At 44.2% G+C, this 16,017-nt stretch overlaps 1 long non-coding RNA gene across 1 annotated transcript; it reads left to right on the top strand.

The window, feature by feature from the left end:
- Nucleotides 1–1,565: 1,565 nt before the first annotated feature.
- On the top strand, nucleotides 1,566–8,175 carry LOC116968293. Its single transcript, XR_004410450.1, has 3 exons — nucleotides 1,566–1,612; nucleotides 2,549–2,553; nucleotides 8,157–8,175. It is a non-coding gene; the product is annotated as an uncharacterized LOC116968293 (long non-coding RNA).
- The last annotated feature ends 7,842 nt before the right edge of the window (nucleotides 8,176–16,017 follow it).

Here is a 16,017-nt window from a genome sequence, read left to right on the forward strand (position 1 = left end):
TGAGATTTGTGATTTGTGATGTGGTATGGATGCACTTATTACGGTGATCTGTGTTATTAGTGGTATGTAACAAAAGCAGTGTACCATCATGTACCGAACCCAAATACCACCAACCCTGGTTGCGTGGCAATTAAAGATTCTATTCTATTCTATTCTATTCTATTCTATTCTATATTGCAAGCTTCCAAAAGCAATAATCTGATAATGACTAAATAGTCAGCTGGAGTGAAATTAAAGACTTACCTTTGGCCAGGGTGGCAAAGAAAAAAAACTATCTGGAATTCAAACTCTTTGTCAATGAAGCATGTGTGGACAGAATTGAGTTAAGCACCATGATGAAATACTCTGCTAACACACATTGCTAAAGAGTTTGCTCCAGAATACTGGAAAGGCTGCTCAAACACCACATTCTTTTTCTATGGTTCCAAACCAGATTCCACCCCAGGCATTGAACCAACAATTACAGTACTAGTGAGGAAAAGAAAAGGAAATAATGAAATGAGGGGCGGCAGAGTGGCAAAGCAGTAGAGTTGCTGCCTTACAGCGGCAGAGACCCGTGTTCAATACTGACTACGTTTGCCGTCTGTACGGAGTTTCAACGTTCTGCCCATGACCGCATGGGTTTTCTCCAGGTGCTCTGGTTTCCTCCCACACTCCAAACACGTGCAGGTTATTATTCAGATAAAATTTTAAATCTATAGTTTTTCTTTGACAGTCCACATTTCTTTTGTCGGGATTGTTCGTTGGAGATGAATCTTTAATTTGTGGAAACTGGTGCAAATTGCCCCTGATGTGTAGGAGGTGGATGAGAAAGCGGGATAACACAGAACTAGTGCGACCAGGTGATCGATGGTTGACGTGAACTCAGTGGGCCAAAGCTGTATCAGTTTCCATGCTGTATCTCCAAACTAAACTAAACTCTGCGGTGCTGGCAAGCTTGAGTTCCAAGCCCATCTGTGAGCTCAGGGCAAAATGCTGCATTTACACAAGTTCCCACAAGGAGTCCTCATAAGACCTTGGAGTGATTAAAAATTCATGGTAATAATGAAAACTGTGCAGATTAGAGAAGAGGGAAATCAAGGCAGGATGTAATGAATGAGAAGAAATAAATATGGAGTAAAACTCTGATAAAATAGCGTGCTTTAGACTTTCAAGATGCTGGACTGGAAGATTTCTAGGCCATTCGATATTATTCTTATACCCCCAATACTTTTAATTCACTTTCTTAAAAATGTTACACAGTGTTATAATCTCCAGTGAATCGGGTGAGTTTCAAGGGAGTTTGGGAACTCCAGAGCCCAGGTAGCTTCAAGGGAGTGCACCCAGCATTACCAGTGAGCCAAATGCCAAACCATCAAGTTTCTTAATAAACAAATTGGAGTTATACTCTAATAATGTCCCTTTTTAGTTGATCATAATCTATATCCTTAAAGTGCTGTTAACTATTTTCTACATTTATGGATCTATGCGGAGAGATTATATTATGGTATATATGGCATGTTGAGATGCAGGGAATGGAGGGATATGGATCACTCACAGGCAGAGTAGATTATTTTAAGCTGATATCATGTTTGGCATGGACTTTGTGGGCTAAAGGGACAGTTCCTGTGTTGTATGTTAATACAACATGTGATCCACCAGGATTAATTCTTCAGCAGTATACCTAGTTGGGTTTTGTTCAAAAGGAGAGTTTAATAGATTGGGAAATCCAAAGAGTTTAGGACTTTACCAAAAGATTTGGAGAAAAAAACCAACTCAGAAACTTGCTTTTATAAGTTACAGGTACCAAGTTTTACTTTCAAAAGCTTGCAGACTGGAGGAGGAAGTATGTGTGGGACTGGATGGGAGATAGCCAGTATACAGAAGTCAGACTTCACTTTGTTTAGTTTAGTTTAGAGATACAACATGGAAACAGACCCTTTAGCCCACCTTGTCCGCACTGATCATTGATCACCTGTGTTGTCCCACTTTTTCACCCACTCCCTCCACACTAGGGGCAATTTACAGAGGACAATGAACCTGCAAATCCGCACGTCTTTGGGATGTGGGAGGAAACCGGAGGATCTGAAGGAAATCCATGTGGTCACAGGGAGAACGTGCAAACTCCACACAGACAGCATAAGGCCAGGGTGAGACCCGGGACCGGCGCTGTGAGGCAACAGCTCTACCCGCTGCATCACTATGCCGCCCACCTTGAGCATCGCTAGAAATTTCAACTCCTGATTGCGAGTTGCAACTCAAGTATGAAACTCAAAAAAACAGAGGAATGGAAGGCTGAGATTCCTAAAAAAAATGCTTGAAATACTCAGCAGGTCAGGCAGCATCTGTGGAAGGAGAAACAGAGTTAACGTTTCAGATTGAAAAAATGGAGTCATAGCCCTGAAATAGAGACTTCGCCTGTCTGACGTCTCAATGTTTTTAACATTTGCTGTTTTTGTTGCACAGTTTGAACTCTCCAAGGATAGCAGTCGAGGACTTTATTCCATGGAGTGCAGGAGGATGAGGTGTGATCTTATAGAGAGGTGTATAAAATCATGAGGGGGAATAGGTAGGGTAGGTGCCCATCTCAGGGAGATGCACCAAAGATAGACACAACTCAGTAACTCAGCGGGCCAGGCAGCATCTCTGGAGAGAAGGAATGGGTGACGTTTCGGGTCGAGACCCTTCTGTAGATGCACAGTCTTGTGCCCAGAGTAGGGGAACCAAGAACCAGACTGATTCCTGGGATGTCAGGACTTTCATATGAAGAAAGACTGGATAGACTCGGCTTGTACACGCTAGAATTTAGAAGATTGAAGGGGGATCTTATAGAAACTTACAAAATTCTTAAGGGGTTGGACAGGCTAGATGCAGGAAGATTATTCCCAATGTTGGGGAAGTCCAGAACTAGGGGTCACAGTTTAAGGATAAGAGGGAAGTCTTTTAAGACCGAGATGAGAAAATCATTTTTTACACAGAGAGTGGTGAATCTGTGGAATTCTCTGCCACAGAAGGTAGTTGAGACCAGTTCATTGGCTATATTTAAGAGGGAGTTAGATGTGGCCCTTGGGGCTAAAGGGATCAGGGGGTATGGAGAGAAGGCAGGGATGGGATACTGAGTTGGATGATCAGCCATGATCATATCGAATGGCGGTGCAGGCTCGAAGGGCCGAATGGCCTACTCCTGCATCTATTTTCTATGTTTCTATGACTTTGAGGTGAGGGGGGAAAAGATGGAACTTGAGGGGCAACTTTTTCTCACAGAGTGTGATCCAAGGATAGGATCAAACAATAAGTCACATTTAAAAAACAGACCTGCATCTCCATCACATTCATGATCTCAAAAATCTCCCAAGAATCCAGAAAAGTGCACTTGTTTGTTAGTACAAAAGGCACACAGTAGCCAATGTCTCGTGAACAACAAGCTGATAACAACCAGAACATCTGCTTAATGATGTTGATTTATTGCTCAAAAGGCAAATATTGGCCCAATATGCCAGGATAAATCCTCCACTCTCCGATCGGCTGTGGGATATATGGCGAGTGAGTTGAGTTGATTTATTTTTCTGAAGGGCAAGACTTTCAGGAATGCACTACTCCCTCAAGTGTGATAATGTGGAGTTCAGTGTTCACATGTTTGGAGTGGAATGTGAACATAATCTTGCAACACAAAATGCTACCAACTGAGTCACAGAGACAATGTAAAGGCACAAAGTACAGAATGCCTGAATGTGAGTGCACTTCATTAGACTGGGATCACAAAAGGTGCCCGATTGGGACGTTATGTTACAGTTGTACAAGATGTTGGTGGGGCCACATTTGCAGTATTGTGCTCAGTTTTGGTCACCCTGCTACAGGAAAGATGTTCAGCTGGAAAGAGTACAGAGAAGATTTCATACAAGGTTTTTGCCTGGACTAGAGGCCCTGAACTATAGGGAGAGTTTGGGAAGGCTAGGAGCACCAGGAGGATGGGAGGTTATCTTTTAGAGGTGTATAAGATCATGAGGGGAATAGATAGGGTGGATATACAACTAGGGAGATGCATAATTGGTTTACCCAGAGTAGGGAGATCAAGACCCAGAGGATATGGGTTTAAGGTGAGGGGGGAACAATTTAATAGGAGCCTGAGTGGCAACTTTTGATGAGGTAGTTGAGGCAGGTACCATAACAACATTTAAACGCCATGGATGGGAGAGGTTTGGAGGGCTATAGGCCAAATGCGGGCAGGTGGAACTAGTATAGATGGGGCATCTTGGTCGGCCTGGACAAGATGGGCCGAAGGGCCTGTTTCCATGCTGTATGACTCCATGACGTTATAGTAGTATATACAAAATGACACAGTGGTTATAATGACAGATTTTCACATTGTTCAAGGGATCTTTCCTTTAGTTACTTTGATTGAAGACAGGGGTTCAGGAGATAATCGAAACGCACTCACGAGCTCCCCACGAGACAATCAATGCCATTGAAAGATAAATCTTCCAAACTCAGTCTCCTAATTAATAGTTTCTTTATTGTAGTAGTAAAAACAGTAAGATATTCATCCAAACTTCTTCTTGTGTAAGTACATTTTGATCTTACTCGTGGTCAAACTCATGCATGGTCGAAAGCTGTGACCTCTTCCCCCATGCCTCTTCGAACAAAACTAAAGCTATCAGTGAGTCTTAGAATAAAGGGGAGGTCATTTAAGACTGAGGTGAGTAAAAACTTTTTCACCCAGTGAGTTGTGAATTTGTGGAATTCCCTGCCACAGAGGGCAGTGGAGGCCAAGTCACTGGATGGATTTAAGAGAGAGTTAGATAGAGCTCTAGGGGCTAGTGGAGTCAAGAGGATATGGGGAGAAGGCAGGCGCGGGTTATTGATAGGGAACGATCAGCCATCATCATAATGAAGGGCTCGAAGGGCCGAATGGCCTCCTCCTGCACCTATTTTCTATGTTTCTATGAGTGCGCGAGAATCCTAGCCGCAAACATGCCTCAAACTACGTATAAATCCCACCCACATAATTACAGGCAGATAAAATTTATAGTTATAACATACTGAGTTAAGCTAAATGGCTACTACAGTGGTGTAGCTAGTAGAACTGCTGGCTCACAGCTCCAGTGACCTTGGTTTGATCCTACGTTGCAAAATTCCTGGAGAAACTCAGCGGGTGAGGCAGCATCTATGGAGAGAAGGAATGGGCGACGTTTCGGGTCGAGATCCTTCTTCACTAATCATTGCTGCTGTCAGTGTGGTTTTTGTATCTCCCTATATTGGTATAAATATTGGTATATTGAAATGCCTTATTCGATGAGTTATTATTAATCTCATGTGTCATATGCAAGCCCACTTCACGTCATAGTCATTGGATTTTACAGCATGGGAATAGGTCCTTCAACCCATCAAGTTCATTGCTGTCCATCATGCATCCATTTTCACCAATCCTATACTAATCACAATCTATTCTCCACACATTCTTATCAATTCTCCCCAGATTCTACCACTCTACCACGACACAAGGGCCAATTAACCTCCCAGCCTGAGCATCTTTGTGACAAGAAAGGAAGCTGGAGCACCCAGAGGAAAACCCACACGTTCACTGGGAAGATATACTTTGTAACTTTGTCATCGCCCTTTATATGGAGACTCTTTGCATACCTTGGGTAACCAAGGAAAGAAATTCACCGTGACTTGTCACATGTGACAAGAAAGTATTTATTCATTCATTCACATGCAAACTCTGCACAGACAGCACCAAAGGGCATAATTCAATATAGGTTGTCTGAATTGTGAGACGGCAGCTTCACTAGTTTGCCAACGTGCTTCCCCAATTGAAAACAAAATCCTTAAGGAGCGGTCTATGAGTGGAAGACAGAGGTATATGCAAAATTACAGGCAGAAGTTGGCGTGGAAACATAACATGATGATTGAGAAGAGGCAGGAATTATGATAGTCAACGTGACAGTGCATTGTGAAAATAGTATTCAATTCTTTGAAAAGGCCCATCAGATGAAATATTAATCTTTGAGAAGATGAACAAATCCTGACTCATGACATTGAGGTAAACCTTATCAATTTTGGAGACAAATGGCATATCAAGAACAATTTGTCAACGAGATGTTTAAACATTGCATCCACTTCCGTTGTAATATTGCATTAACACAGGACATTATTATCCAGTATAGACACAAAAAGCTGGAGTAGCTCAGCGGGACAGGCAGCATCTCTGGAAAGAAGGAATGCTCTGAAGATCTTGACCCGAAACGTCATCCATTCCTCTCTCCAGAGATGCTGCCTGTCCCGCTGAGTTACTCCAGCATTTTGTGTCTACTTCAGAATGGAGATGAGCGTACGGTGGAGAGGATGATGAACTGTGCTGAACTCAAGACACAGGAAATTTGATCTCACACCTCATCAGCATGATGTTCGTATGGAAAAACAGCTACCATGGCCGAGCTCCATCAGTAATGTCCCATTGTGCTTGTTCTCCCACTCAATGAGCACCAACCCTTCGGTTCCCAGTCTTCACATCCATTGCCACAGCCCTGGAATGGCATCAGAGTGTGCTCCCTTCTTAGGCTCCGACCGCCAGCACTCCCAGTTGGCCGAGCGTTTAACTGTTGGAGACAGACAGCCATTCACCCTGTTGTATCCAAAGACCGACATTCACTTTCAAACCATTTGCAACCGAGTCTAATCCTGAGTGACCACCACATTCAGATTCAAATAGTTCCACCATCAGCCTTATTGTGTGCCTATTTCTGAGAACCCTGGTCTGTTTTATTTACATGAAAAGAAGCATAAAGTCCTTTTCAAACCCATTCTCCTGTTTGAGAACCATTTCTATTCTGGCTGAAAACCTGCAGGGTTAACAATATAATTTATTGGGCTGCGTTCCAATATAACCCACTAAATAAAATCCTGCCCAGAGAAAAAAAGAATATAAAAGAATTAATTGAATTATGGCCGTCTGCGCTAAAGAAGCCAACAGCTCCATTCCCAATTTCCACCTTTGACCTGTTCCCATAAAAAATTTCGAGCAAATTAAACAAATCGGCTCTCAGTTTCCCCACTGCCCAGCCAAATTCCCAAAGGGCACTCAGCGAACAATTCAGCCGGCTCCATGGAATTCCACCGTAGACCTGTCACCAGCAGGCCCCACGGTAAGAATGCGTTACCAGGGGCAACCGTAGAAAAGATGCCTGGCAGAGTTAAAACCGATGGGAAGCTTCCAACAACGAGGCACCTACCACTGAACTTCAGCTGATCTTTGAACTCGAGGCTTTGAGCATTTTCGAGTGTTTGGAATTCTTTCGCTAAACAAAAACCAGAGGGCTGCTTGATTGTTCTCCGCAACTGGAGAGATACCACCCAATAACAGCAAACCCTTTCATGCAGTTGGTCACATGCCAAGAGCTGCAGACTAACACACCAAAGATCCTAGAGGGGAGATTAACACTGGTAAATGCTGGTTTCTGCCTGCAGTTCAATGTTGGTGAGTAGCGCACGTGTATTGTGTAGAGACACAAAAAAGCTGGAGTAACTCAGTGGGACAGGCAGCGTCTCTGGAGAGAAGGAATAGGTAACGTTTCTGGTCAAAACCCTTCTTCAGACCCATTCCATGTCCCCAGAGATGCTGCCTGTCCCGCTGAGTTATTCCAGCTATATGTGTCTATTTTCGGTATAAACCAGCATCTGCAGTTCCTTCCCATGCATTGTATACACTCTGGCCAGGAGGAGATTAACAGGCTATATTTTGCACAATGACACAGCTATGTGGTTTTAGATGTTATCATTGTAGGGCACATTCATCACTTTGGTCAAAAAGTTGAAACACTCCTCCTCCACGCAGGATCCTATATCCCACAGTGTAGTTAAACTCCAATTGTCCAGTAGTACTGATAGCACGATTGTCCGTCTTCTGACTAACTCAGTGGCCCAGACTGTGAGTGGTGAATACAGGGTGCAATGTGGATGGCCAGGGGTTGATGCTGGAGTGTGGGCCTGGGTGGGTTCCTGAGACTGGTCAGGGTTGGGGTGCTGGAGTGTAGCCTAACTGGAGGTCCAGAGTGTATTCAGACTGGGGGGTGCAGAGTGCGGGGACTCAGGTCCAGAGTGTGGCCAGACCCAGGGGCCGGAGAGTGGTCATACCCAGAGGCCAGAGAGAGGTCAGACCCTCAAGGGCTGTGTTTAAGAAGGAACTGCAGATGCTGGAAAATCGAAGGTACACAAAAATGCTGGAGAAACTCAGCGGGTGCAGCAGCATCTATGGAGCGAAGGAAATAGGCAGACCCCAGGGGCCAGAGTGTCATGGGCCAGGGACAGGAGAGTGGTCAGACGCAGGGGCCAGACCAGGGGCAAGAGTGTGGCAAGACCCCAAGGGTCCGGAGAGCGTTCATACCCCAGGGGTGGGAGCGTGGGCTGGCTGCGTGGATGGAGCTTGGTTTGAGGTCCAGAACACCAGGCATCAAAAAATGAGCGGATTGCAGCCGTTGCAAGGGTCTGCACCGCTTCCATGTTCACCGTCCCCCTTTAAACTCCTCGGGTTCCACCGGAAGAAATTTATATTTATATTACAACTGTGCAACGGATAAAAAAATGAAATAAAGTGTATTAATAGCACAGATATCCAGAAAAACTCCAAGTCCAGCACCATCAAAAAGTCCCAAGCCTGCCAGGTTTTCTGAGCTTGAACGAGATATGGGGATGTTATTTCACATTTGAACAAAATATTTAAAGATAGCAATGCACCCGATACGAACAGTAATCAGGATGGTGCAGTCAGTGATGTATTTAAATCCTGTGAGTGCTGCTTTTATTGCAAGAGTCTGCCTCCTTGATGTTTAAAAATGTAGAATACAAAATAAATAATAGGATCGTGTTTTAGTAAATGGACTCTTACATTTTCCATTTTAGTCAGTATAATTTGATCTGTTAAGTCAGATGTTCCATGAAATGAAAACGGAATTCCGATATTTAAAGGTAGAATCATTGATTAAGATCGCTAATGCAACTATTAATGCATCACGATGAGATATAATAAAGCTTTCCCACACTGAATGACTCACAGCAGATTCATACTCAATCCAAAAAATAATCCAAAGCCTCTGTTTTCATTTCACAAAAATCATGAGATAGGAGCAGAAATAGACCATTCGGCCCATCAAGTCTACTCTGCCATTCAATCATGGCTGATCTATCTCTCCCTCCTAACCCCATTCTCCTGCCTTCTCCCCATACTCCCTGACACCCGTATTAATCAATAATCTCTCTATCTCTGCCTTAAAAATATCCATTGATGGCCTCCACAACCTCCTGTGGCAAAGAATTCTACAGATTCACCACCCTCTGGCTGAAGAAATTCCTCCCCATCTAATTCCTAAAAGAACGTCCTATAATTCTGAGGCTTATGACCACTAGTCCTAGACTCCCCCACTAGTGGAAACATCCTCTCCACATCCACTCTATCCAAACCTTTTACTATTCTGCATGTTCCAATTGTCATTCTTCTAAACTCCAGTGAACACAGGCCGGGGTGGGAGATTGCAACCTTCACGTGGTCCGCCCTGTTTCGACTAATGCAATCAACTCGACGTGCACAAACGGAAGATCAAATAGAACAAGTTGTCTAACAACTTTAGGCTGTGCACGCCACATGAAAGAAGAAGAAGAAGAAGCACAGGCCCAGTGCAGTCAAACGCTCATCATAGGTTAAGCTATTTATTCCTGGGATCATTCTTGTAAACCTCTCCAGAGCCAGCACAGATATGGTGCCAAATATTGCTCACACTATTCCAAATGTGTCCTGACCAGCGCCTTGTAGAGCCTCAGCATTACATCCCTGTCATTTGTCAGGCTTCACTTCAAACCCTCACATCTCTGCATCAGGAGGTCGTGAGTTCAAGCCCCACTCCCACATCCGAACGCAGTGTGTAAAGAGACAATGTCACGGAATTCCACCTGTCAGATGTCCTGCCCTTTATCTGTCCAGGGCGACCAACAGACTGTACACCCACCACATTGCTTCTCGCTGAGATCTTTCTGGGCATGCATACAAACAGTACAGCACAGGAACAATCCCTTCAGCCCACAATGATCACACAGAAGATAATGTTAAACAAATCTCCTCTGCTTATACAGGCGGCAAGGTGGTGCAGCGGTTGAGTTGCTGCCTTACAGCGCTTGCAGCACCAGAGACCCGGGTTCAATCCCGACTATGGGTGCTGTCTGTATGGAGTTTGTACGTTCTCCCCGTGACCGAGTATGTTTTCTCCGAGATCTTTGGTTTCCTATTGTACTTGAATTTGACTTGATTGTATTTATGGATGATATGTCTGATCTAGTTGGATCAGAACAAAGCTTTCCACTGTACCTCGGTACACGTGGACAATAATAAATCTACACTCAGGGAGATCAGACACGTGGCCTGGGTGTAGTTCTTCATTTGTGTCACACAGCAACATGGAAACGGCCCAACCTCCTCCGCAGTTATAAACAGCCTTGGCTTCAGAAAAGCGTTGCTTGGTAACATGAAGGTTTGGGGGGAAAAAGGAGAAGCGCATAGGAAAAACCAAGTAGGCTAGATGTTGTATGTACATTTGAATACATTCCCACAGCCATGAAGAAAGCTGAAACCAAACACTCATCAAACCACTGATAAAATTCATTTAAGAATTATCACTCAGATAGTTGTAGAATGATACAGTGTACAAATAGAAACATAGAAATTAGGTGCAGGAGTAGGCCATTCAGCCCTTCAAGCCTGCACCGCCATTCAATATGATCATGGCTGATCATCCAACTCAGTATCCTGTACCTGCCTTCTCTCCATACCCCCTGATCCCTTTAGCCACAAGGGCCACATCTAACTCCCTCTTAAATATAGCCAATGAACTGGCCTCAACTACCTTCTGTGGCAGAGAATTCCAGAGATTCACCACTCTCTGTGTGAAAATTTTTTTTCTCATCTCGGTCCTAAAAGATTTCCCCCTTATCCTTAAACTGTGACCCCTTGTTCTGGACTTCCCCAACATCGGGAACAATCTTCCTGCATCTAGCCTGTCCAACCCCTTAGGAATTTTGTACGTTTCTATAAGATCCCCCCTCAATCTTCTAAATTCTAACGAGTACAAGCCGAGTCTATCCAGTCTTTCTTCATATGAGACTGAAGAAATATGTCACCAGAAATATCCATCCCAGGAATCAGTCTGGTGAACCTTCTCTGTACTCCCTCTTGCCCATCGAATGCACACCAACAGTCAAACACCCATCTATACTAATCCTAACTCCATTTTATTCTCCCGACATTTGCCTCACTCCTGACTACAGGTGCTGTCTGTATGGAGTTTGTACGTTCTCCCCATGACCTGCGTGGGTTTTTTTTAACGAGATCTTTGGTTTCCTCCCACACTCCAAAGATATACAGGTCTGTAGGTCGATTGGCTTGGTATAAATGTAAAAGTTGTCCCTAGTTTGTGCAGGGTAGTGTTCATGTGCGGGGATTGCTGGTCAGTGCGGACTCGGTGGGCTCAAGGGCTTGTTTCCGCGCTGCATCTCTAAGCTAAACTAAGTTGCAGGGATTATATGAAAACTCCGCACAGATAGCTCCCAAGGCCAAGATTGAACCAGGCTCACTGGAGCGACAGGGCAGCAGGCTACTAGATGCGCCATTGTACAGTCCATGCTGGTTTATCTTTCATCGGCAAGATAATTATCAACTGTGCCAAATCCCAGTGGAAGAATTACAATTGCACTTAGGATCTAATATCTTTCTTGTCTTGTAGGCCTCTCTCTTGCCTACAAACACATCCCAGAAACATTATCACTGGAAAGCTGATCGAATTTATAATATTACACAACATGCTGCAGACATTATTATTAACAAGAATGTTGAGGACAAGATATCAAGGACAAGATCCTTGCCAAAAAAATGAACGCATGTATTAAGCAGATGAAACATTCACAAAGCAGCAACCGTTTTTCTAGTTTGTGTGAAAGCAAATGAACAGTCATAGAAAGACCAAGGGGAGGGAGGTGGTTTTATGTCAGATTTCCAGCATCTGTAATTGAGACTAATTCCATTCCTGGTCATGGAATAATGGTTACCAAATCAAGATGCGGCAAGCAGCGGTAGAGTTGCTGCCTCACAGCGCAGAGACCCGGGTTCGATCCTGACTACGGGTGCTGTCTGTACAGAGTTTGTACGTTCTCCCCGTGACCTACCTGGGCTTTCTCAGAGATCTCTGGTTTTCTCCCACACTTCAAAGACCTGCAGGTTTGTAGATTAATTGGTTTCGGCAAAGTTGTAAATTGTCCCCAGTGTGTAGGAGAGTTTTTAGGGTGCGGTGATCGCTGGTCAGCGGGAACTCGGTGGGTTGAAGGGCCTGTTTCCACGCTGTATCTGTAAACTAAACTAAATATATACCTCTCCAAAAACATAGGACTGTAGTGGTTCACGAAAATGGCTTGTCAAGAGGCAACAAGAGATGAGCAACATATGTTAACCTTAATAGCAACAGCTACAGTATATTAGATATTCTATGAACAATCTTTAACTGCACAACATACTTTGATTTTGCGCTATTATGGTTATTCAGTATTACTGTTATAATTTACTTCTTATTGTTAAGATTGTTAGGGGTTTGGACACACTAGAGGCAGGAAACATGTTCCCGATGTTGGGGGAGTCCAGAACCAGGGGCCACACACAGTTTAAGAATAAGGAGTAAGCCATTTAGAACGGAGACGAGGAAACACTTTTTCTCACAGAGAGTGGTGAGTCTGTCTCAGAGGGCGGTGGAGGCAGGTTCTCTGGATGCTTTCAGGAGAGAGCTAGATAGGGCTCTTAAAGATAGCAGAGTCAGGGGATATGGGGAGAAGGTACTGATTGGGGATGATCGGCCATGATCACATTGAATAGCGGTGCTGGCTCGAAGGGCCGAATGGCCTACTCCTGCATCTATTGTCTATTGTCTTATTGATTTTATGTTTATTTATGTGTTATTGCATTAATGGGCCTATTAAACCTATTAAACCACAGTAAGTAAGAATTTAATTGTTCTGTTACGATTGCGAATGGCAATTAAACACAAGGCTTGGAAAATTGTAGGCCTAACATTCATGGCTTCTTGCACAGTTGGCCCAAAGCACCTTGAAAGCACAGGACTGATTTTCTAACCCATACCTTCTCCAAGTCTGCTCCCTTATTTTAACCAACTTGCCATTGGCCATATTTTGTTTAAATCCAAAAATAATTTACTGTCATTTTGTTTTGTTTTTTAACCCCCGCAGCCATCAGGCTATTAAACTTGGCTCGGACAAAACTCTGAACATTAATCAATCATTCAACCTTCATTGTCATCTTGCAAAGCACAGTTGTACAGTGCAAAATGAGAAGACGTTTCCATGGGAATACTGGAGCATCGCACATACAACTTAAACATTTCACACATTAAATAAAAACAATAAATACAATCCAGTCCCATATAACCATATAACAATTACAGCACGGAAACAGGCCATCTCTGCCCTTCTAGTCCATGCCGAACATGTATTCTCCCCTAGTCCCATCTACCTGCACTCAGACCATAACCCTCCATTCCTTTACATTGATAAAACAGTACGAATAGTTAAAAAGTGTCCATTATCTGTTATTTGAACATTATCAGTTTATTTATGCATGTGTGTAGATATTTATATTATGGTATATGGACACATTGATCTGTTTTGTAGTCAATGCCTACTATGTTCTGTGTGCTGAAGCAAAGCAAGAATTTCATTGTCCTATCAGGGACACATGACAATAAACTCTCTTGAATCTTGAATCTTGTTCTCAGGTCGTGTGTGTTATCGAATTAGCATCCAAAAATCATTCAAAATATATAACTTACAATCGAGTACTTCTGAGGCTCTGTAAGTCGCTGGTCAGGCCGCATTTGGAGTACTGTGAGCAAATGTGGGCCCCATATCTGAGGAAGGATGTGCTGGAGGAACTCGGCAGGTCAGGCAGCATCTCTGGAGGACATTTTGGGTCGGGACCTTTATACATACACAGTATTGTCTTTACTTTAGTAAAAAGCAGCTCAACGTACTTCACAACAAAAACAGGCGAGATAGGTAGCAAAAACCTTACGGCAAAGAGGTAAATTTTAAAGAGCTTCGAAAAGGGAGGTAGAGAAACATAGAAACATAGAAAATAGGTGCAGGTGGAAGCCATTCGGCCCTTCGAGCCAGCACCGCCATTCATTGTGATCATGGCTAATCGTCCCCTATCAATAACCCGTGCCTGCCTTCTCCCCATATCCCTTGACTCCACTAGCCCCTAGAGCTCTATACAACTCTCTCTTAAATCTATCCGGTGACTTGGCCTCCACTGCCCTCTGTGGCAGGGAATTCCATAAATTCACAACTCTCTGGGTGAAAAAGTTTTTTCTCACCTCAGTCTTAAATGACCTCCCCTTTATTCTAAGACTGTGTGGCCCCTGGTTCTGGACTCGCCCAACATCGGGAACATTTTTCCTGCATCTAGCTTGTCCAGTCCTTTTATAATTTTATATGTTTCTATAAGATCCCCCCCCCCCCTCATCCTTCTAAACTCCAGTGAATACAAGCCTAGTCTTTTCAATCTTTCCTCATATGACAGTCCCGCCGTCCCAGGGATCAATCTCGTGAACCTACGCTGCACTGCCTCAATCACAAGGATGTCCTTCCTCAAATTAGGGGACCTAAACTGTACACAATAATCCAGATGTGGTCTCACCAGAGTCCGATACAACTGCAGAAGAACTGCAGAGAGTCAGAAGTGTTTTGGAGAGGGGAATTGCAGAGGTTCAACAGTTGAAGGAGAGGCCATGATTGGTAACTTACATAATGACGCAAGTGACCGGTTAATGTAGCAATTACTGAACTTGGCAGAACTTTGAGAGCTCGATAAAAAGAATGCTATCTGTCGGTACAAATTCCTCATCCTAACTTGTAGCTTTCAGATATATTTACTGTCTCTTTTTGAAAGAAAATGATTTTCCCTCCTTGCATAAGTCATTAAATATATTTGTCATAATAGCAGTGCTGATCAACACTGGGGCGGCAGGGGTAGAGTTGCTGCCTTACAGCACCAGAGACCCGGGTTCGATCCTGACGAAGGGTGCTGTTTGTACAGTTTGCACGTTCTCCCCGTGACCTGCCTGGCTTTTCTCCGGGAGCTCTGGGCTTTCCTGGGTGTTCTGGTCTCCCAAAGACGTACAGGTTTGTAGGTTTAAGAAGGAACTGCAGATGCTGGAAAATCGAAGGTAGACAAAAGTGCTGGAGAAACTCAGCGGGTGCAGCAGCATCTATGGAGCGAAGGAAATAGGCAACGTTTCGGGCCGAAACCCTATGGAGCGAAGGAAATAGGCAACGTTTCGGGCCGAAAACCCTATGGAGCGAAGGAAATAGGCAACGTTTCGGGCCAAAACCCTATGGAGCGAAGGAAATAGGTAACGTTTTGGGCCGAAACCTAAGTTTCGGCCCGAAACGTTGCCTATTTCCTTCACTCCATAGATGCTGCTGCACCCGCTGAGTTTCTCCAGCACTTTTGTCTACCTCAGGTTTGTAGGTTAATTGGCTTCGGTAAAGATTGTAACTTGTCCCTGGTGTGCAGGATACCTGTAGTCAGGATTGAACCCGGGACTCTGGCGCTGTGAGGCAGCAACTCTACCACTGCGCCACTTTGACACCCACCATTGTACCAAAGACGGAGTCAATACTCCCCCACCCCCTCCCCTTCCTGTGTGTGACCTTGTAACGCTTTCCCATGGTGGAATAGCTCAAACAACCCATGACCCAGCCCCAGACTCAATGCCATTGGGAGAAAGGCAGGAAGCATCCAGCTCTGGGGGGGGGGGGGGAGAAAGTAAAATTTAGAGGACTCGTGTCTGAAGAAGGGTTTCGGCCCGAAACGTTGCCTATTTCCTTCGCTCCATAGATGCTGCTGCACCCGCTGAGTTTCTCCAGCATTTTTGTGTACCACCAAGTAAAATTTAGAGCTAGCTACAAAAAAAGATATTAGCTTCTGGTGTG

Source organism: Amblyraja radiata, chromosome X (assembly GCF_010909765.2).
Source record: "Amblyraja radiata isolate CabotCenter1 chromosome X, sAmbRad1.1.pri, whole genome shotgun sequence".
In the NCBI taxonomy this organism is placed as follows: Eukaryota; Metazoa; Chordata; class Chondrichthyes; order Rajiformes; family Rajidae; genus Amblyraja; species Amblyraja radiata.